This window comes from Myotis nattereri (assembly GCF_964212035.1).
Source record: "Myotis nattereri genome assembly, chromosome: 11".
In the NCBI taxonomy this organism is placed as follows: Eukaryota; Metazoa; Chordata; class Mammalia; order Chiroptera; family Vespertilionidae; genus Myotis; species Myotis nattereri.
This window is the reverse complement of record NC_138086.1, coordinates 53,825,229-53,849,826: the sequence shown is the minus strand read 5'-3', so window position 1 is coordinate 53,849,826 and position 24,598 is coordinate 53,825,229. Positions and strand designations below refer to the sequence as shown.

Below are 24,598 nucleotides of genomic sequence, written 5' to 3'. Positions count from 1 at the left end.
CGAGGCAGGGCTGTGGCAGCCACGCAGATCGCCTCCCCCTCCACACACACACACACACACACACACACACACACACACTCCCCAGATTTCCAATATCAGAGCGTCTGGATGTAAATCGAGGACTCAAAGCGACGCGAGAACAGCATGAGTCACGGACAACAGGTATTTCATCCCTGACAAATGCCGTTTCCCTGCGATGCTGTTGGTGTGGATCAGACAGCCATCCTCCGGGTAACTAGCTCGAGTGGGAGACTGGAGGTGGCCGCGGGAGCAGAGGGAAGTGGGAGGAGTGAGAGGTGGGGAAGGAGGCGGGGGTGAGGGGGATGTCCAAGATGACTTTCAGGCTCCGCTGCTTTTGAGTTGCAAATTTTCGGGGGCTGGCAGCCTCGGGCAGCCTGCGCTGCGGTGGGCTGGGACTGGATTTCCATCTCCTCCGGCACTAGTTAGCACCGGCCCTGTGATCTGGGAAGGGGTGGGAGGGAGGAGGAGATGCTGGGAGCGGAGTTCCTGAAGCGCCACTTCTCCGGAGACGCGGAGCGGTGAGGGAGCTGGTGCTGAGCCGGGCGGGCGTGTCAATGGGAAGGATCCCGGGAGCTGGCTAGTCCCCGCTCCTCCCGGAGCAGCCGCTGCTCCCGCCGCCGAGATGCGCCCAGCCTTCGCCTGCATCGCGCTGCAGTAAGTTCCACTCGACGTGGGTAGGGTAGCAGTTGGAGTGGCTTCTGGGTAGGCGGGTGGGGGAAGGGAAGCCGAGAAGAAATGGCCAGGAAAGTTAGAAAAGCAGGGCTTTGGCTTCCCCGGGAGATGGTACCTGGGTTTGCCTGCCCGACGCTGACGCTGGCCCTCGTTGTGCTGCCATCGGGTACTCAGGTATTTGCGGACCGATGCTCTGGTTGGTGCGTCAGGCAGAGAGCCCCCTGTCCCTTGTGATCTGAGGCCACAAAACGGGCGCTGCGCTGTGGATGGCCTGGCGAGAGTGGTCTCGGGAAAGTTACGAATGGGTGCAAGTTGCTTTTCCAAAGGAAATTGGCGAAGAGGCCGGCCGGCCTTGACTCTCAAATGGCTGTGCTAATTGTGAGAAGTTTCCTTGCGGACTGATTCCTCATCTGTAAAAGAAAGAAGCCTGCAAACAAAACCCCAAAGTCTTAGATTTACTTTACTGAATCAGAATGAAACGTGAAGTAGGTCTCTAGATAACTGCTAGGCAACAGCCTGGGCGACACTGATGATATGATAAACATTCAAATACTCCTGGGTGGGTGGGCCGTGCAGGGCTCCCCTGATTTCTCAGCACTGCACTGATTTCCTCTCCTTGCTAAAGGGTCCCTTCCTTGTGACTTCAAAGTGGTGGTTTTAACTGATGACTTTATTCTTAGAACTAAGAAGCATTGTGTGCACGGGCAAAAAAAAAAAAAAAAAGAAAAAAGAAAAGAAAGAAACGAAGGTTTTAAAAACTTTTAAAAAAACAACCTCAACTGGTTGCTCCAGCTGCAGATAACCAACTCTTCTAAAAGAAGGTAAAAATAGGTCAGCCAGGGCCAGCCCATTGTAAAGCAAATGTGAATGCCAGCAAAACACCAAGGGTCTTTTCTATCAGGAAAACCATAAATAATGAATTTAAAAAACTTGGAGTATCTAGTCAGTCCTCTTTTACACTGACCAGATTTTAATAATGAAGAAAAATTAAATGAATTCCTCAAGCAGAAAGGCTATATTATGGAAAACTGTTAGAGTGAGTTGTAGGATCATTGAAGAAATTACTGTATTATTATAGTCTTCTCCAAGAAAGATTATGAAAAAAAGAAAAACAGGTTATCCAAACTAGTAGGCAGAGTTTTAAGCTGGATACTTAAACATGCTACCAAAACTTCTATGGGATAAAGGGGTATCAAAACATATGAAATAACTATTGTGAAATGCAAAGTATGTGCTTCTGAAATTCTCCGTCAATAGAAAAGAGGAAACTAAGAATCTTATCCTATTATTTTTGTTTTAAATTATGTTACCTTTTTCTCTAACCTACCTAATTTTCATTATTTTCATAAAAATAATATATCCTGAATGTAATGCGTTACTTTGCCTACTCATGTCGGGTATCTCCAAATATAATATTTCCGCCATTGTTGAAATATCCAATTTGTTAGAGGCAATTCATCCCACATAAACACATAATTTCTCGACATATGAATTTGCAAGTCACTGAGTAAATATATATTTCAGGGAATATATTTGTTATGATAGTTCATGTATGAGGACAGCTAAAACTTTTAGACAGCAATAAAAAAGAAAAGGAAATATCTACATAAAAACTCAAAGAATATAGTTGGAGCAAGTTGTAGGCAGTCCCTTGATACCCTAGAGCAGGTCATTTACCTGCACCTTGAGTATTTAGCTAAAGAGAAGAAAAATCATGTTGAGAGCATGATTGGAATTGACAGGAATTTGGTTTGAATAGGAATTTATCAGAACTTCTTTAAGATAGAGACTTAGGTAGGTGGAGTTTGAGTTTTGGGACTTACATTGCTTCATACTTTTGGTTGTTTTTTATTTTTATTTTAAATATATTTTATTGATTTTTTACAGAGAGGAAGGGAGAGAGATAGAGAGTTAGAAACATCAATGAGAGAGAAACATCGGTCAGCTGCCTCCTGCACATCCCCTACCGGGGATGTGCCCGCAACCCAGGCACATGCCCTTGACCGGAATCGAACCTGGGACCTTTCAGTCCGCAGGCCGACGCTCTGTCCACTGAGCCAAACTGGTTCCGGCCTTTTGGTTGTTTTAATGGTAGGCAAACCTCATGTTATGTCTGAGAAGATTTTCAAACCCATTTTGGAAATGGAACAATTATTTTAAGGTTTAAACCACTGGTATGGTTTGCTGGGGTAGTGTCTGAATTGGACAAGTATTTTATGACTCCTGGTTTTCCTTGTACACCACTGAAAGAAGGAATATGTACTTGTAGCCAGACCAGCCAGACTGAGATCATTTCTGGTCCCTCAATCTAATTCTGCCTACTAAGAATGACGGTGATGCTGACATAGACACTTGGAATGACATTGTAAGAATATCCTACCTAAATGCTTCTCCTCCTGGCTGACTTCAGAAACAGAACTGCACTTATGTAGGCATGCTACTTTGCAGTATCCTTTTAAAATAATACCTCTTAGCCTAGGAGCACTTGCCTGGAGTAAGCTCCAGGCAAAAATTTTAAAGAAGCCACTTCCAGTTGCCCCTTTCTCTCTCTCTTGCCAAGCACCAACACAAAATCTTACCTCAAGTGAGAATCCTCTGCACCTGCTCACTCTTGGGTATTAACTATGAAGTAAATTCAACTCCTTGATAGCTCCTGGGGTTATTTGCATGTATGATTTGCCACTCAATGCATGACTAGTGCCCAGTTATTGCGAGTGCACTCTTGGCTGGAACTGGGTTAAACACTTTGAATGTCTTGTCTGTATGGGATAACGGAGATGCCTTTCTCTCTCATTCATAAGAAACTCAACCCCAGAGGAATAAGCAAACTGCCAAAAGCAGTGATGGCGAACCTTTTGAGCTCGGCGTGTCAGCATTTTGAAAAACCCTAACTTAACTCTGGTGCTGTGTCACATATAGAAATTTTTTGATATTTGCAACCATAGTAAAACAAAGACATATTTTTGATATTTATTTTATATATTTAAATGCCATTTAACAAAGAAAAATCAACCGAAAAAATGAGTTCGCGTGTCACCTCTGACACGCGTGTCATAGGTTCACCATCACTGGCCTAAAGCAAGATGTCTAGTCAATGGTGGGCTGGGATTAGCCCCTACGTGTGACTAGGCTAACACTTTGCCACCTCATTTTGTTATAGATCAAGTTCAGGGAGTTTATTGTTGAGAGTGCTTGAGAAATCATACCAGTCTGGGCAGAATTCCCTGCTCTATTGATACCCAAGATTAGATCTACCTAAATTAGAACCTAAATTGACCCGAAAACTTGGCATACTCAACCATTCCAATTTTAGTGCTTTGCTCTGGCTTCATGAACTGTGGTAATAAAGCTGGGACATCTTTGCCAAGAAAGATGATGGGAGAAGAGGAGTTGGAAGTTCTGAACACCAAGAGGGATAAAGGGAAAAAAGGGATCACAGGGTGGGAGGCTGGTGTGAGATCTTGTCTAGATTCTGTGTCCTGTGGGAGTCCTAAAAACAAACTCTTTGGGCTGTGTGTGATTTTTAATGTAACAGATGTAGCATAGACTTAAAACATCTCTTTAAATAGTTGTAAGGTCTGATTATGGAAATTAGATTAGTCTTGTCTTCAGATGATCTTTACGTATTTTTTTTAAGAGTAAAAATGATTCAAAGGAAAGTAGGGGAGAAAGGCCAGATGATGACTGAAGAGGTAAAACAGTGCATGAAAATATCACTGGTTCTTGCATAATCACTTTAGAAAATTTGCCAGTTAAAAAAAAGACATCTTTAACTGATGGGGATAAAACCAAAATGGTTCATTTAGGTAAAAATTTGAAGTGTTAAGAACAATAACATGATTACTGTCACTTGTCTTTTTATCATAGAAGACAGGCACTAACAAGGAATAAGATTAAAAAAAAAGTAATGGGCGTAAAGCCAAATAATATTTTAAGATTGGTCTTTCTCAGCACACTAAATTTAAACAGCTGCAATTCTTTTTAAAGTGTTATCTGAGTCAACAATTTGAAATGAAGGATTTACTTTTTCACAGAGAATCTATATTGTAAGTTTGAAACAAGATTTCTTTGACTCAGTTGTTTGGTATTGGCAATATGCCAATCAGTACAGACCAAAGAGCACAAAAGCTGTTACATCCCAAATCAGAGTATGAATGTATATATATGCTCCATAAGGAAAGTTGGTGCTACTGAACTATTGCCATACACACACACATACACACACACACACAAATATATATATATATATATATATATATATATATATATATATATATATATTGAAAATACAATCACATTGTTATGACACTACAGGTTAAAGTTAGGAATAGAGATGATTTTTGAATGTGGGTCTTCAGCTCTCTTCTTTTTAAAAAAATATTTTTTATTGATTTTTTTAGAGAGAGGGAGAGGGAGAGAGAGAAACATTGATGTGAGAGTAAAATATCTATTGCCTTCCTCCTGCACACCCCCTACTGGGGATGGAGCCTGCAACCCCGGCATGTGCCCTGACCTAGAATTGAACTGGCAACCTTGAGGTGCACAGGACAACTCCCAGCCAACTGAGCCTCACTGGCCAGAGCGCTCTTCTTCTCGTTGTTTAAAAATAATGACAGGAACTTTTATTAAGTACTTAGTACATTGCTTGTATAAGCATCTTGTACATTTAATCTTGAAAATACACTTATCATCCTCATTCCTGTTTTACAAAAGAGGAAACAGGGTTAAATGACTTTCAGTTAGAACTGAGTAGGAATAAAGTAGGGGCATGAATCAGACAGTCTGGCTCTAGAACCCATGCTTTTAACCAAAAGGTTCAAAGTCTACTCACTGTTAACTATCACTGGTTTGTTATAATCCTGTACAGTTCATGTTGTTTGTTCACCTTTAAAAAAAGTTTTATTGATTTTTAGAGAGAAAGAGAGATAGAATCATTGATGAGAGAGAAACATCAACATCAACCACTATTTTATTGTTTGCCTGCCTCCTTTATGCCCCCTGCTGTGAGATTGAATGATAAGCCCAGGCATATGCCCTGACTGGGAATTGAACCCATCGCCTCCTGGTGCCTAGATTGACACTCAACTACCCAGTCACTCCAGTTTGGTCACCTCTTTTGTCTCTGCTTACAGCTATCTCTTTATTTTCTTTCTTGACTCCCAAATTCCTCTGCCCTCACTTCATTAGTGTTTTGCCTGATGTGTCTTTATCCCTTAAGCTTCCTGACCTTCTGAGATCCTATTTGGGATCTACCACTGGCCCAACTGCCCTCTGTGGTTCCACTGAAACGTGTGCAGGCTTTAATTATGAGTGTGCCGCAGAGGGATGGGATACTCCAGTTTCTACCCTTGGGGAAGGAAACCAAACTTTATCTTTGGAACATTAGTGCTGAGCATAGTTTCTAATACAATATTGGAGATCAGTAAACACTTCTTTTTATTTCTTTTAAGTATGTTTTTATTGATTTTAGAGAGAGAAGAAGGGAGAGGGAGAGATAGAAACATCAGTTGGCTGCCTCTTGTATGCCCTATAATGGGGATTGAGCCCACCACCCAGGCATATGCCCTGACTGGGAATTGAATGGCATACCTCTTGGTGTATGCGTGGACACTGAACCATTGAGCCACACAGGCTGGACAGTAAACACTTGTTTTATAAACTGAATTCAAAGCTCTAGTTCAGTTCCCTGAAGAGATAGGTAGTTCCACTACCACAATCTTTAGCCCCCAAATGTTATAGAATGGTCTTTTAAATGCATTTCCAAGGTCTGAGGCAGATAGTAGATTTTAATTGGTTGAACTTATAATTAGTATAAAATTACTCAAAAGACAGTTACCATCCTCTATAATAGGGGTGGGGAACGTTTTTTGTGTTTTGTTTTTTTTATTCTGCCAAGGGCCATTTGGATATTTATAACATCATTCACAGGCCATATATAATTACGTAATTATTAACTTAAAAATTAGCCTGCTATATTTGTTCAAACATTTAATTAACTCCCTGATAATGCCTGGCAGGGCCAGGCCAAATGGTTTCGCTGGCCTTATACTGCCCATGGGCTGGATGTTCCCCATCCCTGCTGGATAGTATTGAATATTTAAAATATAGGGCACAGTATTTGGGAATATGACAGTTGGCATATTCATTTCTAGGTCACATTATTGAAAATTTTAATGATAACTAATTTCTGGCACTAACGTATCTTTGGTGGGAGGAACAAATATTAGAATAAGCAGTTCCTAAAAGATGTTTCCCTCTTGTGGGACAATAGAGTGAAGCTGTAAAATGGTGCTTTTTGAAAATTGTTTTTTAAGCCCTTGTTTCCTTTGAGGAAGAATCTTGAGAAGATTTTGATTCAGAAGTAGCTGACAAATATTGAGTCATAGCTGAGAGCAGACATTAGAAACTGGATACCACTAAAGAAAAATGTATAAATGGGTAGTGGTAGGAAAATCAATCCTTACTTCCCTTCCCCCAAAGAAGCATTTTCAGTTTATGGGATAATTTGGATTTTACTTATTAATGGTTGTGTAAATTTCTTTCATTTAATATTTGATTATTATAACCATGTTAACTGAACGGACATCACATATATTTGGTTTTCCACTTTTTTTATTAAAAGTTTCATCTTGGATCAATCAACTCTATTCTCTTTCTAATCCACAAGTATCAAGTATTCAATTTTAAACCAATGGAATAACAGATGGGATTAGAAGTGTTATAACTATTTAAAATCTCCTTGGAGTTCTTTAAACATGGTAATCTCAGAATGAGGTAACTGGGCCTTCTTTTAAAATAGAATTTATTTTATTTTAAAAGGTCTTGGCTTATATAATGTTTGATTACTCATGATGATGGAATTGTGGATTAAGATGTGGAGATAGTGACTCGATGTATAATTTTTCAATATGCAGAGATGCTCATTTGAATTTCATCATTCCCTTCTTAGGCACTGTAAAGGGTTAAAACTTATTCTTTGCATTCAAATTGCCTGACCTTACATATTTACTACTTGGATGACCTTGAACAAGTAACTTAAATTTAATGCTTTACATTTCTCTTTGTAAAACAGGGATAATGAAAATGATATCCAATTTGCAGAATTACATGATTTAATAGCATATAATTGACTTTGAACAGAAAGCACATGAATACTCAAAAATATTTACAGTTTGCCTTGGCCAGTGTGGTTCAGTTGGTTGAGCATTGTCCCATGCACCAAAAGGTTGCTGGTAAATACTTTCAATTTATTATTTTCTATTTACTTGGGGTTTTGTCTCAAGTAAAAAGTAAAGTATCAATAGCAAAGAAGATATTCTAAATAGAATCTAAATCTAAAAGCAGATTTAATTTTAGTTTTATAATTAATAAATATTTATGAGACTCATAAAACCTATTAAATGTTGTAATAAACACCCTACTTATATAGGGTCTTCTTTATTTTTTCCAAAAGGTTTTTATTGAACTACAAAAAATGATAACTTTTAATGAAGATAAATTAGATAACACATGTAAACACCCTCCAGAGAGTTGCTGGAGCCCAAGGAGCCCTCAGAAATTCATTCCCTTCCCCTTCCCTAAAACCATGAAGAAAGTTCTTTCATTTTCTTCCTCTGACATTTTTAAAACAGTCACAGTTATTATCCACTTAATAGTACAAAATGATATTCTGTTTTTATCTATATTGACTACTCTGCTATTTGTACCTGAGCACACCGCGGAAATGTGACCTCTTATGGGAGGAACTCTATGACTACTTCAATCGACTCCTTTTGAAATAACTGAACTGGAAAGGAGGGAGAAATAGAGGTGCTGTGGAAAAGCATTGCAGGATCCTTGACCTGAAAACAGAACTTCAGGCTGAAAAGATGAGTTTGTACTTTATTCAGCAACTTGTTTTGCTGAGACAGAATGTTAGGAAATGTTTCTTTCTGGGCTTTTGACCAAGGAATCCCTTTGCTGGGTCCTTAATGAGAAGAAGTTAGGGCTAGGGAATTCTGGCATGCCTGCCTTTCACAGCAAGTATTTTAGAGATTGTAAGCAACACTCAGCTACTTCTGGGGAGTCTGAGGTTTATATAAGTAGACAGAGTTATTAAACACTATCACCTTAAGAAACAGAATTGTGAACACCATGACCTCATATCCTATTCCATCCTTCAGACATTGAGGGGTTACTCTGTGCCAGGATCAGGGAAAGAAGGTAAAATAACAGACAAGTACCCACAGTACTGAAGGGACTTCAATGAAAGAGAAATAGAGAAGCAAATTCTCCAAAAAAAAAAAAAAGGCAAGTACCTGATTTATTTGGTTATAATAAGTGCTATGAAAGAAAAAGCTGAAGTCACTGTGGAACCCTACCACCCTCCTGTTATGCATTATTATTATTATTATTATCTATATTAAAGTTTCTGATGTTGATGGTGAGAAGAGGATTATACATGAGAACTAATCCTTAAAATCAAGACAATTGAACTCAGAGTGAATCAGAATTTTAGAATTACTGAGCAAAACATTTTCATTCAGTCAAAAACATGACTCCCACATTCTTTTTTCCTTTACCTTTATATTATAAGATTATTCAGCTTGTGGCAGCTTTAAAGATTAGAAAAATGCAAGTACTTAATGTTGCTTAGTAACTTCTCTTGCCTGTCATTTTGGGCAGCGCATAAACAACTTGTAACTTCCCCACACTTGCCCCAAATTACTAGACTCCAGAAAGAGCACAGAGGCTGATGAGTCACTTTGCTATCCTGTTGTTCTTAATAAGAGCTCTGATTACCAGGGTGGGTGCTTTATTGTTCCATAATGTTACTTGCCACGCCACATGTCAGAAATTTCTGTTTGCCAAATAGAGGTCCTCTTGCTGTCACACATGGAAGAAAGCATAGCATGAAAGCCATTCAGGGGAGGACTATTGTTCTGTTTTGGGTCCCTGGTTTTGAATGCACTCTAAATGCTACTGTAAAACAGTGTGAAAGTGAAGCGGTGAGGTTTTTGAGTTTCATTCAGGCCACCTGCACAACAGCTTGGTGGTGCATTTGGTGTTTTTGTAACTACATGATCTTTCTAAGAGCACTTTAAAAAAAAATGAGACCAATGGTTTCAATGTAGCTGTGATAATATTGCTGTTCTTTATGGTTAGGCAATGTTCTTTAATTCTTGAAATTAGTAAAAAAGAAACAATAATAGTAAAAAAAGAATTAATAAGGGTATTGTTTGATGTATCTCTCTCTATATATAAAAGCCAAGTAGCCGGGATGGCCAAAACGACTGGTTGCTATGACACTCACTGCAGCCTGCCAACTGGCCCGATTGGGGGTGGGGCTGGCCAGCCAACCTCCCACGGCCCCTACCCCAGCCAGCCAACCTCCCACGGACCCTTCCCCTGGCCAGCTGGGCCCCAATCGCGGCCGATCGGGGCGGGCCAGGTGGAACCCACCTGTGCACCAATTTGTGCACCAGGTCTCTAGTATATCAATAATATAGAAAGCCATGTTGAAGGAATTAGCAGCTATAACCTACCACTGGGAACATCGGGATGGAGAGAATGTGCATGCTCTCTGGTTCTTTAACATCTGTTTTGCTGATCCCAATGAGTTAAAATCCAAACTGTGTTAAGACATATGGAAACATTGTTTGAGGAATGCTAATATCCGTGTTAAAAAAAGACAAGGGAAGGAAAGCTTTTCTTATCTAAACATTAAACAAAGTTAAATAGTTTTCTATTTTAAGGACTTCTTATAGTTCCTCAGATGCAAGTGTATGTTGGAATCTCCAGGAGTGGGATTTAGCACGAACTTCCCTGATCTTATTTAATCACAGAATTCCTCCTCCTGGGAACGAATAGTACTTTTTCTTTGAAAACCCTACAATACAATTTGGGGGCCTATCAGCATTCAGTTAATACATTTAAAATTTTTTGAGCACCTATGGTATATCTGAATAGTAGGTTCTGGGAAGAAAATGTTGACTAGAATGTGTGGCATTGACAGGTTCTAGTCCTAAATTAAGGGGTTGGAGGAAATACATGGATGTAGAAATGTAACACCATGGGCTACATGCAGCAATAGAAGTAGGTACATCGTAGGATGCTATAGGAGAGTAAGAGATTAAGAAATTAATTACAGATAATTTAGAATTTGAGCTGGATCTTGAGGGAAAGGAATATAAAAAAACAAAGACAATAAACTAACTTACAAAGATGTGTAGAGGTAATTATTTTTTTACCCTATTATAAAAGCCAGTACTCCTTTCATTCATACAAGCATAACTCTTGAATAAACAAATGACTACATGAATAAAAAGATGAGAGCAGCAAATGGGAAAGAGATAAATCCTTGGTGGTGCAGATAATACTTGATTCCTTTGAAGTAGGAAAAGAATATAAAGTGAGAGAGACTGTAATTTTAGGAAAACATCTTGGTGAAATCTAATATTTTTAGAGTATATTGGAGTATATGGATTGTAAAGAATGAAAATAAATTGTCTCAGAGGAGGAAAACAATAACAGAAATGTGTGGTATTCCGAAGACCAGGAGGGAAAACATAAGAAAAACAAAGTAATCCTCACTGCTGGATTACGCTGAGAGATTGAGATGAGGAATGAAAAATATCCATTGGATTTCAACACAAGGAGATCATTGGTGATCTGAGCTAAGAATGCTCTGCTGTAGTGATTGGGGTGAAACCTAGATGAAAATGTGTGGAGGAGAAATGAAGACAGAAGGTTTAAAAGACTATACATCTGTTTCTGGAGAATGATAGAAGTTTGAAGGAGCTTTTACTTTACTGAGATGGAAGTTTTTTAATGTGTTTAAATTACCTGAGTAGTTGATGTGATTAAAAATACAGAAAAGAGACACTTAACAGATACTTCAGAACATTCAATTGAATAGGATCAAAGACATATGAGGTATGGGTTGATTTTGACCAGAAGTAACATCCTCTCTAAAAAAAGAGGAGGAAGAGAGAAAGGAGCAATCTAGATAGCTCTGTGGGTTTTGTAGTTAGTGCTAAATTGAGGATATTTCTGGAATTTAATTTTTTTTTTTTGGTAGAATTTGAATAAAGTGAAGAAAGTTTAAAGTTTGGACAAGCTTGGAGAGGTTATGAGCCATATGTATCTGCTAGGATTTGAGCATTATTGGGGGCATTTAGGTAGACTATTACGAATTTACAGTGAAAACAATTTACCTCAATGTGTGACTCCATTCAGCTGCTTGGGATGTGACAAAGAAAACATAGAGTTCATTCAAGAGTTATTGCTTTAATTTTCTTTGAATTTTATAATATCATTACCTATCCCCTCAGTATCATCTGCCATCTTATTACTCCTTCAGATTTAGAAATTTGGATGACAATTTTCCTTTATCAATATATGCTGTCATCATTATTATTGGTTAAGTGTATAGGTCAGTGATGGCGAACCTATGACACTCGTGTCAGAGGTGACACACGAACTCATTTTTTTGGTTGATTTTTCTTTGTTAAATGGCATTTAAATATATAAAATAAGTATCAAAAATATAAGTCTTTGTTTTACTATGGTTGCAAATATCAAAAAATTTCTATATGTGACACGGCACCAGAGTTAAGTTAGGGTTTTTCAAAATGCTGACACGCCGAGCTCAAAAGGTTCGCCATCACTGGTATAAGTTGACAAGTCAATTAATACCCTACAGAAATTCCACTTCCATGTTAGGCAATAAATTCCATTCTGAATCTTGTTATTTCCTAGAACATCTTATCTTTAAAATCACGAATTACCAATCAACAATCAATCACCTTGTTCTCTCTACCTCCCATTAGTCTCCAGTACCTTGACACACCTTGTTTTCTTCCATGATTTTTTTCATTCACCCTCTCTCTTTACTATCCAGGCAAGAAGAACTAGGATGAAACTTAAATACCTCTTTTGCCCAAATCTTCATTTCTCTGTACTCTTTTTCTCCCATTTTACATCTAAGAAAATCCTTACCCTTTCTCAATTGAGCAATCTGGCTTTGCTCTTTTGCTTGGAGTACTAAATGCTATTGAAAATCACAAAACCATGAAAACGGGTGTCATAGTACATTTGTGATCTCCTGTCTCATACCCTGATGATTCTAAGTGCCTGTGTTTTCTTCTCCTTTCCATTCTCCACAGTAGCTTCCTTATAAAACCCTGCCACCTATGCTTCATATTTCCTGAAGAAAAGAAAAACTTGGTATATTTAACCTCTTCCTGTTTGTATCATTTATTTTTATTTTTGGTATTGGCATAATAATTTAAATTAAATTTGGGTTTTAATTTAAAAATTATTAATATCAGCACCAGCCAGATAGCTCAGTTGGTTAGAGTGCCCTTTGTTGTTCCATACACCAGACGGTTACAGGTTTGATTCCTTGTAAGCCCATGCCTAGGTTTCTGGTCTGATCCTAGGTGCTCTCTCCCTCTCTCTCTCTTCCCTTCTCTCTCTCCCTCTCTTCCTTTCCTTCCCTCCCTCCATTTCTCCCTTCCTTTCTCTAGACATATCCTTGGGTAAGGATTAAAAAAATTATTAATATCCAAAATTGCCTCAACCCTATTCTCCATCACTCCCCACCTTTTGTGTACCTATGCTTCTAGACAATGCTTCATAACACGGCCCCCCTCTATCTCTTCAAGAATGTCTATTGTCACTTTTCTCTTCCAATATAATGTTTCTCTGACATGAAGCTGCTTCAAATTCCCTTTCTGTCAGCATTTCTTTCTCATCTTACTTGCACTTCATTGTGTCTCCAGTTTTTATTTTCTCAGTGTACAAACAAGTATCTAAACAATACTACATAAATAAGTGAAATTTGAAAATGGCTCTTTTTGTGATTGGGAGGTGATGAATTGTCTCATCAAATGTCTTCCTGGGTCAAAAAAATTTTTTTTTTAATTTTTAAATCTACTCTGTTAGAGAGGTAAGTGAACACCTCCTTCATTCTAATACATTATTCTTCCCTCCTCTCTGTCCACTTTCAATATAGTTTATACTGATTCTGAACAAGCTCCTTTCTTTTAGTATATGTTTTCCCCTTGGTGTATAACAGTAATAACTGTATGTGCTTATTCTGGAGATAATACTCAATCATGTTATTCTGTTTTTAGAGAATGAGATTATTCTTGGTTTGACCAAGTGTAATAATTGGAACTTTATTTCTCCAATATTAGCAGCTTAAGTTAGATTTAGGTATTTGTTTTATTTCTGACCCATTCCATGAATTGATTATTGGCATTCAGTTTTAAAGCTGGATATAAAGAAGTAGAAGGATCAGGGTTATGGTTTGTATTGGACAAGAACAAGCCTGTAGACTTTGAGGGCTTATAGGAGGTAAACAGAAGGCCAAGAGGTAACACAGTGGAGAGAATAGAAAATAACCTAGTCTCTTTTCCCAGTGCTGTGTCACCTTCTCAGCCTCATTTAAATGATGATGTGCCAGTGACAACAGAAATGTTTTTCTTAACCACATCAAGTACTTATCAAAAGAGATGTGAAAAAATGATTATAGAAGGTGTTTTACTCATGATTTCCAGGTGCAATTCAACAGTAGTTGGTCAGGCGTTTAGATTTTTGCTTTCCCATAACCTTATCCTTCCTCCATTCTTACCATATAAGCACAAATCAACTAATAAGATAAATGAAGTCATTTCTTAGAGGGAAAACATGACATATAAAACATTACCTTCAAGTGGATTCATCCATGGTGGTACAGTAGTCTACTTGGCAAGTGTGCTTTTTAAACTTATGAGTAGCTTCAGAAATCTCAGAGGGAGGTTTCCCCTGGAATAGCTTTTTAATTTCTGTGATTTGTTTCTATGTGATTTCATGTAAGCAATATAAATAAGGTTAACTGTGACCTGAAAATAAAACGGATACTCTGTCATTTTGCTTACAACACAGTATAATCTCTGGCCTCATAAATTTTATTTGTCAGATTTTAAAAGTATAGCTCCACAAAGAAATGAAAATCATGGAGAGAGAAAACTTTCAGGCTAGGACACTATTAGATTTTATGGTTAAATTTTGATAAGCAGATATATTTTTAATGCATGCATGTTTGATTACATACATTGCAATGTTATTGTTTTTAGACTGCACTGAAAGAAATTGCTGTATTTCTATATGATATTTATTCCAGGTCAAGCAATAAAATATATTAAAAAACGAATTTTCAGTTTTGAGAAAGAGGTCAAGGTTCCCTCTGTTTTATATAGTTTTTGCTTTTGTAGGTTGGGGGTGGAATTTTATGTTACTTTTTTAGGAACCTTTTTCATTCAATATCTACTTTAGATTGCCAAGAGCTTAAGTACAAACAATTAATTGATTTCTGTGGACTTGCTCTTTCGTATACGATGAGCAAAATATTGATCCCCCCCTTTTTTTTTAATACCTAAGGACTGTTTATTCTCTGTTAGCTGATATTCAGTTGTTTTTCTTAAACTGAGTACTTGTGAGATGAGCTTCCTATCCCATCTGCTGGGGGCAATTTTCCAAATGATGTGTGTGGTAGACCATTGTCAAGCCGGCTGCACCGGAAATTTGATTGGCCTGATGAAGCACAAGAAATATAGAATTATATGTCTTTGGAGGAGCAAGAATGTCACTAAAACAAGAGGGCTGGCCCTTTAGTGCTGGCATGGCCCCACCCAGATGGTTATTAAGGACTAAAATTCCATGTCCTTCCCTGTGTGCTGATTGGGAGGATTTCTCCCTCCGCATGGGACTCGGGTATTTCTGAATTTTGGCTCAGCCCTTGTGTGGAATAAAACAAAGCCTCAGGGAGCATCTACTCAATTGCATTCTTAATTCTGTGTTTATTCTTTGCAAGGATTATTTGCTAGTATAATTGTAAATCAAAGAGAAAGCCAACCATAGCTGAGTCACAGTCCCAATTCTTGCCAGTGCTAGAACCCAAAGTAGTTTTTGTTGTTGTTGTTGTTGTTCTGACCAGTTTAGAAAAAGATCTTTCTTGGGCTGGCTCATAGATTTCTTGCCACTTCCTGAATAACATCAGCACTTCCTGGCTTTTGCAATTCCATGGTGTTCCTTTTTAAAAAAATAAAAAAAAGTGTTGTTTTTTTTAAAAAAATTGATATTTAGAGAGAGAGGGAGAGAGAGATAGAAACCTTGGTGAGAGAGAAGCATTGATCATGGATTGGAAGCCTCCTGCACATCCCTACTGGGATCAAGCCTGCAACCTGGGCATGTGTCCTGACAGGGAATCAAATGGCGACCTCCTAAATCATAGCTCAACGCTCAACCACTGAATCACACTTTCTGTGGCATGGTGTTCCTTTTTATCCTTATCAGACCCACTAGGGCACAAGCTATATTGTCTTATTAATGTTTTAAAAATCATTAAGCTTAGAAAAATTCTGACAGGTAAGGAAACATCACAGGTACCAGCCCTAATTTACTTATACTTCCCAATTTCAATATGTAAATAAGAAGACCCAAACATTACCACCATGTAGACAACTTTGAAACTTCAGAGCAACGATCTGCACTCTAAGCAAGGACCTGTCCTCATAACTTTCAGATTTCTAGCGCTTCATGCACACAAAGATGAACAAGAAGAAGGCCAGTGCTTTCCGATCTAGGGCACCGATAGTGAAGAGGAGTCTTTTAGTGCAGGGCAGAGAGGCATGGGAGTCCTAGTTGACATGATGGTGCAGGAAACTTCAACAAGGCATAGAGAATGAAGGGAAACCAGGTGTTGGGAATAATATCTACGAAATCATGCTTATGCTTTAGACCTCTGTCACTGTGTCGCCCACTGATTCTTTAGTCAATTATAATTTGCCGTCATTATGCACCTAAACTTAAATTGGCCTTAAAAAGCTATATCAGTGTCCAAATTATCAAATGCATTTACCTTTTGTCATCATCAGCTTCTTATGAGCATTTTCCTTTTGATAGCTTCACTCATTGTTGAAATTCTACCATCGGTAAAACTGTGCTGTTACAATATTATTTTTATTCAAGCAGTTAAAAAGCATTCAATGACTACCATATGACAGACACTCAAAAAACAATGCTAATCAAGCACATAAGTAGCTTCTGTCCTCAGTGAGTTTACAGTTTCATGAGAGTGATTGGTATTAAGATTCTATTGTTTAATTAATAAATATATTTTGAGCACCTCCTTGATGCCAGGTTCTGTTCTAAACATCAGAAATACAATGTAAAAATAGTACATTGAAAAGTTACAGTATTTTGGAGCAGATACAAAGTAACAATTAAATATATAATTTTACATTTGAGTGCAATTAAGAAAAGTAAGCCAGGGTAAGAGAAGAGTAATAGAGAGTGGGTGCTATTTTAAATAATGTATGATTTTAGATTTATTTATTATTTTTTAATAATTTTTTATTGTTAAAAGTATTACACATGTCCCCTTTTTCCCCTCATTGCCTTCTCCACTCCCACCCCCACAAACCATCACTACCAAGGACACTGTACCCTTGGGTTATGCAGATACACATATGAGTTCATTGATTGATCTCTTCCCCCCCTCCACATTTTAAATGTCTTTAACATATCCAAGAGGAGCTGTTAAGTAGGCCATTGATTACATGAGGCCAAATTTAAGGAAAGTAGTTGGAAACAAAGATGGGGGAGTTGTGTATACACTGAAGCAGGAGAGACCACCTAAGGGTTAGGTGCAGATAAAGAAGGTTCAGTGCTGAGTGTTGGGGTAAACCAGTAGTTCACGGGATGGAGAGAAGGTGCAGGAATCAGCAAAGTTAAGTGAGAAGGAGCAGCAGGAGAATGTATTTCCCTGGATGCCAAGTACAAAGCGCTTCAAGAAGAACAGGCTGTTCAGTTTTGTGAATTGCAACTGAGAAGGACCAGCAGGATGACTTCAGATTGCCTATAGGATTGGGAAAGATAAGTCTTTGTTGAGCTTGAAAAGGGCAGTTTCAGTGAAGTGGTGGAGCAAACGTCAGACTGGAGCAGATTAAATTATGACTTGTTGGTGTTGAAGTGGAGAGAAAACAATTCAAATAACAATACAAATAAATTGGAAATTGCACCTGAAATGAATGCTTCAAATCAGTATTAGTTGACTTAGTCAAGAAAGGCTTTATGAGAAAGTGATCAGGAACTGAGGTCTGATGGATGAATTGGTTTAAGGAGATAATAAAGAAGCAAAGGTTGAACAGCTCATAAAGACTTCATAGTAAGGCGAATTTGAGGACTGAATGTTTGAAGTGGGTGCGTATGAGTTTAAAGAGAAGTCAGTTGTCACAAGTCTGTATTGTCTTTAGCCTTAGAACATTGGATATGATTTGATTTAATTTTAAGGGAGATGGGGATATGTGAACAACATTATGTCTTGATGACATACATACATTTGTATAGTTTTTAACATATCTTGTCAGCTGTTTATATAAGATGCGTTTGTCGCTTTCTTAAGTTTACTACATGGTGGTCCTTGAGGATGGGAAATTATTTGTGTAACATCCACAGCTCCAATATTTGTGAACAAATGATTGCAATCAAGTAGGCAATCCCTTTAGTTACCTGTAGATATTTTCCTTCCCACACAGACTAGTTTGGGCTCTACTCCCCATCAAGTTACCTGTACCAGACCCTTTTCCTTAAAGACAGGAGCTTAGAAGCCAGGAATCTAAACTAATCAGGGCTAATGCGTTTTCCCGCCCTCTCAGGATCTCTAAGTGCGTAGGACTAAGTCCTTTGGCAATGAGGCCCTGCCTTTATGTTCCAAAGTCATCATGCCTCCCTTCCCCAGGTGCATATAATTTGAAGGAAGCAGTTTTAGGAGAGGAAGCCAAGTACCAGTCTAATACTATTTCACTTAGCAATCTTCAATAATTGGCTTCTTTTTAAAAACTGGCATAAAAAAGAGTGCTTAATATCTTTTCTGTTTCCTGTCTAATTTCCTGTGGTCCGAGTTCTGCCGAGCAATGGCCTCCAGAGCACGAGCTGCCGTGTTTTAGGATGTTCCAAAGCATGAATCAGGATGGATCCTTCTATTCATGGCTGTACTTGGTGGCAATTTACGCAGCCTGAGATGAGGATTTACTTTTCCCCTCTGAAGGTTTCAGAGATGTTTTTGTCAGGTTTTGGAAAATGTGCTTGAGGGGCAGTGATAAAGCGAGTGCTGACTCAGAAAACGCCGGCTGTCAGAGAACATATTTATCTCCACATTTGGGAGGCAGAGCAGGAAAAGCACAAATCTTCACAAAACCCGTGTGAAAACTTTCTAAGGTAAGGGAGAAGGTCAATATGACATGGCTTTCTGTCCATATTATTTATAGCTTATGGGCTGCTTAGGCATAGACAATAATCTGAAATCTATGACCATTCGAAGGTGAACATTTCCCCCCTGTGGTAATATAGTACTTAGGAAAACGTGATTGTTAAATGGTCTATTTCATTCTGTTTCTGAAATAGATGTCATGATATCAGAGAAATAATTACATTAGAAATATTCTCCTAGGTGTGTCTAAAGTAGAGGTCTATCTGCTTTTGTAAAGCAACTGTTAATGGAATGTGGCCGAATTTATTTGTTTACATGCTGCTTACGGCTGCTTTTGCACAACAACAACAGTTGTTCCAACAGAGACCTTTGGTCCACAGAGTTTAAAATTGTAATTTGGTCCTTTAAGAAAACATTTGTTGTTTTCTGGCCAAGAAGGAAATGTTGTCATAAATGGAAGTTTCCATGTTGTTTTCTATAATGACATCAATAAGCTTGCTCTAATTGTGGTGGATGCAAAATCATGATGGGAGTGTCTGTTTATTAGTTGGTAGTGTTATTGTACTGATTCATTTGTTTGTTCCGTATATGTGGGTTTAGAATAGTGAAAAGAAAATACATTTATATCTTCTTCATGCAAGTAAAGCTTGCATGAATGGCTACTTAGCTATCACAATTAGGTATTGATTGCAGAGCTACTGAATCTACCCGTGTGAGCCAAATGTTAATTAAACCTGTAGGTTCAGGTTTCCTTTCCGTCTAAGACAGTGGTTCTCAACCTTGACTGCACATTAGAATCACCTGGGAATCTTTTCAAAATCCTGATTTCTGGGCCTCATCCTCCGGAAATTCTGTTTCTTTGTTACTAATGTTGTGGCCCCACCCCATAACAAAGAACAGAATCTCCAGAGGATGAGGCCTAGAAATCAGGATTTTCAAAAGATTCCCAGGTGATTCTAATGTGCAGCCAAGGTTGAGAACCACTGGTCTAAGAGCTTTCCAAAAAGTGACTCTCTTCACAATTTCTTCAAAAAATATGAATGGCCACAGTGGTTAATATAAAACCATAGGGCTTTGAGTGTGGAGTCCCAGTAAAAACCTGGTAGATTATGTGTGTGTCTATGTCCATCTCTGTTTATCCCTGTCCCTACTCAACATTTCTTTCTCTTTGTATATGTGTTTATGTATTCTTCCATCTTAAATACTTTTTATAGAAACTAGAAAATTTGAATTAATTAAATATTGCATATATCTGCATGTTTTGTGTTCTAGTTTGCTGTTCACTAGCACCCATTAATATTCATATAACTAAAGATTAGCAATGTGCCAGCTGCTAGAGGGGAGCAAAAGGCCTTCCTATTTGGGGAGAGCGGATACTGAGCACGCTGTAAATACGCTGTATGTCTATTTCTCTTCTTACCCTGGTATCTGAGAGGAAACGCACAAATCATGCGTCTCTGGCTCCAGGAAATGCTCAGGAGCTGCATACACCCACGCAGCCGGCCCAGGCGAATATTTCTGGCAGCCCCCTCGAGTCCTCTCTTGGTTGTGCTCATCCTTCAGGTAAAACCGCAGCCTGACTTCTAACCTCCGAGATCCAAACCTGAAGCTTCTAAAAACATGGAGTTTCTGACGTTTGCAAAGCAGCAGGTCTGCATTTCGGCCATCCTTTGAGAAACCAGATCTGGCAAACCTGGGTGTGTGCACTCTCTCTAGGCAGGGCCTTGCGGAAGCAGGAGCAGCTGTGCCTCCAGGAGGGTGTTAAAGGAAGGAAGACATCAATTGACCAAAACACACAACAGTGGTTCAAGTCACACAACAGAATATTTGGGTGATAGTAGAGCAAGTCTTTGAGTTTATTTTGGACAAAAAATTATTTAGAAGTTTCTCCCAGAACAGCATTGTCATTTTCATCAGTTCTACAAGTTCACCTTTACTCTTAGTTGCAGTATATCCTGATCAGTAGTAGACAGGAAGTGAAACAAAGGTACATAACCCTAAAAAAGCAACACCCAGCAATGGGACTAAAAAATGACACCAAGTAATCCTTCTGCCTGTTCGCAAATTGCAGCCACATGATTTGACATGAATTTTTCTGCATATGCTCCGACCTCCTTGTGTAATCTCTAGAAAATTGCAAGAATATTCTCAGGACAGTTTTATTATATCGAAATTTAAAACACCTTTATGGAAAAAGTATCTTAATTAAAACCAAGAATGAGTCATTTGTTGGGAGAAAATATTCTTTATTCTTATAATACACATAGGGTTAATTTCTCTGATGTTCAAGATGTATTAAAAAAATAAATAAAAGAGAGTGACAGAGCCATAGAAATAGCTCAACAGGATAAGAACAATGAGAAGTGATCCTAGTGGCCAAGCCTGTGAAAATATGCCAAATCTCAACAGTTGTCATAGAAATGAAATGATGACCACAGCACCACCACCACTACCAATATAATCCAGATTTCACCCACCAGATAGGAAGCATTTGAGAACATTTAATAATACCCAGGCTGACAAGGGTTTAAAAAAATTCTCTTCTAAACAATCAGCAATTCTGTAAGTGCTGTGGAATATTTGGAAAGCATTTTGCTATAACCTATGAAAATTCAAATTTCCCATCATTTTGGACCTAATAGCTCCATGATTAGTTATTTATTCAATACAGTAAAGATACTAGAATATAAAAACATATGGCTAGATTTTTCATTGGAGCATTATTTATTTTAGTATAAAATTGGAAATAAGATCAAATAAACATCAGTACGCATGAGGCTGAGTAAATTATACTTCCCTACTGTGTAATGCTCTTTGGCTATCATAAAGAATGAGTAATAGTTGCCTGTCTGTTCATTCTGTTTTTACAATAAGAATAGTATGTTATAGAATGTGTAACATATGATCATACCTTTAAAGAAATAAAAACTAATGGCAAAGCAGTATTCTCTATTTATGATGGCTTATATAAGCAAAGTTTTACACAAAGCTTTATCAGTGGTTAGATTAAGGTTATGAGATTAGTATGAGGCTCCTAAGGACATTTGCCTTTTTAAAATATAGTTTTATTGATTTCAGAGAGAAAGGGAGAGGGAGAAAGAAATAGAAACATCAGTGATGAGAGAGAATCATTGATCAGCTGTCTCCTGCATGCCCCCTACTGGGGATCGAGCCTGCAACCCGCACAGGTTATGTGCCCTTGTTTGGAATCAAACCTGGGACCCTTCAGTCCACAGGCTGATGCTCTATCCACTGAGCCAAACCAGCTAGGGCAAAGACATTGTTAATTTGGACACTAACATTTTGTTTAAAAGAACATGAATTTTTATTACTATACAGATAAATTTAAATTGTTATTTCATGTTATAATTCTACCCCCATACTCCAAATCCAAATATAGAATACAATCCAAACCTTTTACCCCAATCCATAAGTCTCTTGTGATTCACTTTTCCCCAATGTGATTTTGAGCAATTCCAGCATTTCTTAGCTGCATCTAGAAATAATATCCAATTTTTTTGTTTATTTTGAAAAAAAAATGCAGTTCTTTCTTACCTTAAAATGTCCCCATTCCCTCCCATACCCTCTGGCTGGAACCAGCTTTCCTATACTCTGTTTGGCTGATTCAGTTGAAGTGTCACTTTGATCCTTCATTAGCAATTATGTTCTCCATTATAAATTCTTATAAGGATTCTGAGGAATGTAGTTTATTTGTATCAATTGTGTGAGGACTTTTATTTTTTAAAATACATTTTTATTGATTTTAGATAGAAAGAGAAACATCATTGTGAGAGAGAAACATCGATTGGTTGCCTCCCACATTCACCCTGGCTGGTGATGGAACGACAACCTTTCGGTGCCATCTTATGAGACTCAGAATTTCTAATATGAGGATGTTTGAGTATGTTGGACAAGATGAACTAAACAACTATTTATCAAATGTATTTTTAAAAATCTACAATCTTATTATGAAAAGAAACAAGGGTCGCACATACAATGGTCATTTATTACTTACATTGAGAGTTTCTGCGTTATTTCACTTAAAAAGAATTTCAGCTTGTCATACAAAAATTTTATATGGCAGGGTTATTTCAACATAGGTTTAATTTACCATGGAGATGGATGAGTGCCCTTGTTTATTTTTCTGTCCAGCTACAGGAGCTGTAACTATGGACATTTTTGTTGGATAAAAGGAGTTTTACAAGTTTGTTTACTAACATAAATATTTAGGGTCATAGGCATATTCTTTGGACCTTATAGCCCTATGTCATTTCAGATAGAAAAAAAGAAAGTTTTGGCCACTTGGATTAGAATCTTCTAAAGACATAAATATTTGGATAGAATACAAGTATTAATTTAAGAGTTCTCACAAGACAAAGTATGAAATATCCAAATAACTTGGAAGAAGAGTTAAAATGTCTTATATTTAGGGAACAAACTCATCTGAAATGATAGAAACAGTTTATCTTTTTCACACGCTCTGACTGCAGTTACTGAATGCAAACAGTGCAAGTTTACCATGTTAAATTGTTTAATTAGATACACTTGGTTAGCTAACATAGACAAATCAGGTGTCTACATAGGATGTCCTTTACCTCAGGCCATGAATATCTTGAAATACATTAATATAGATCACTTTTGTATGTCATTATTTAGAAAGAGTTACATTACTTTGAACCTTGAACCCTTGCTTTATTTCTTTAATAAACTAAATAGAAATCAGTATGACATTTAGCTCTGTCTGGTAATATGAGGCCATGAGTATATAATTTATTATTATAAAATAAAAGCATGGGTTTTTGAGCACTAAAATAAATGAAATAATACTATAGCATTTATTTTGGTGGTGGTTTTTAAATAGTATGCAAGATACATAATTCTATAGGCGAAAAGCAGTTAGTTTGTAAGATATTTTAATTGATCACGATATTAGTAATAAATATCTATTTGATTTTTTATACCTAATAAAATGTAGTTTATATAGGTTTTTCACCAACTTAAAAATTAAACAGTAAAGTGTATAGTCATATACCGACCCTAGTTGCTGACAGTCTTAAAGCTTCAGTACAGGTACATTAGAGCAATTGAAAAAGAAAGAAAGCCATTGGTAACATTTTTACTCTACATTACCATTTATGAATGCAGATTGGAACAGGTGGGCGTGTTAACTTCTGAGTTATTGGCCTGACTTATTTCTGTTTAGCTTAATTTATAGATTTGTATGTGTACAGGTCAGACAAAATACTTTTGTTGACACTATATGTGTGCATAATTCACTGATAAAATATTATTGGCCTTTGCTAACCCCCACCCCCACCCCCCCTTTAGTGGGCAAGCTCAAAATCACCAAGTTAGACGAAACGGAAAAGCTATTTTTACTCTTCTGTAAGAATCACCACAAATAGGAATTCTCTTTTTTGAACACATATCCATGGGTCTAGAGCAGTGGTTCTCAACCTTGGCTGCACATTAGAATCACCTGGGAATCTTTTGAAAATCCTGATTTCTGGGCCTCATCCTCCGGAAATTCTGTTTCTTTGTTACTAATGTTGTGGCCCCACCCCATAACAAAGAAACAGAATTTCCAGAGGATGAGGCCCAGAAATCAGGATTTTAAAAAGATTCCCAGGCGATTCTAATGTGCAGCCAAGGTTGAGAACCGCTGGT

At 37.7% G+C, this 24,598-nt stretch overlaps 1 protein-coding gene across 1 annotated transcript in view; it reads left to right on the top strand.

Moving 5' to 3' along the window:
- The first annotated feature begins 272 nt into the window (after nucleotides 1-272).
- Nucleotides 273-24,598, top strand: part of DGKB (diacylglycerol kinase beta) — a 530,693-nt gene continuing 506,367 nt past the window's right edge. Inside the window, exon 1 of the mRNA XM_081101920.1 lies at nucleotides 273-675. The gene's annotated coding sequence lies outside the window, so the exon portion shown is untranslated. The remainder of the gene's footprint in view (nucleotides 676-24,598) is intronic.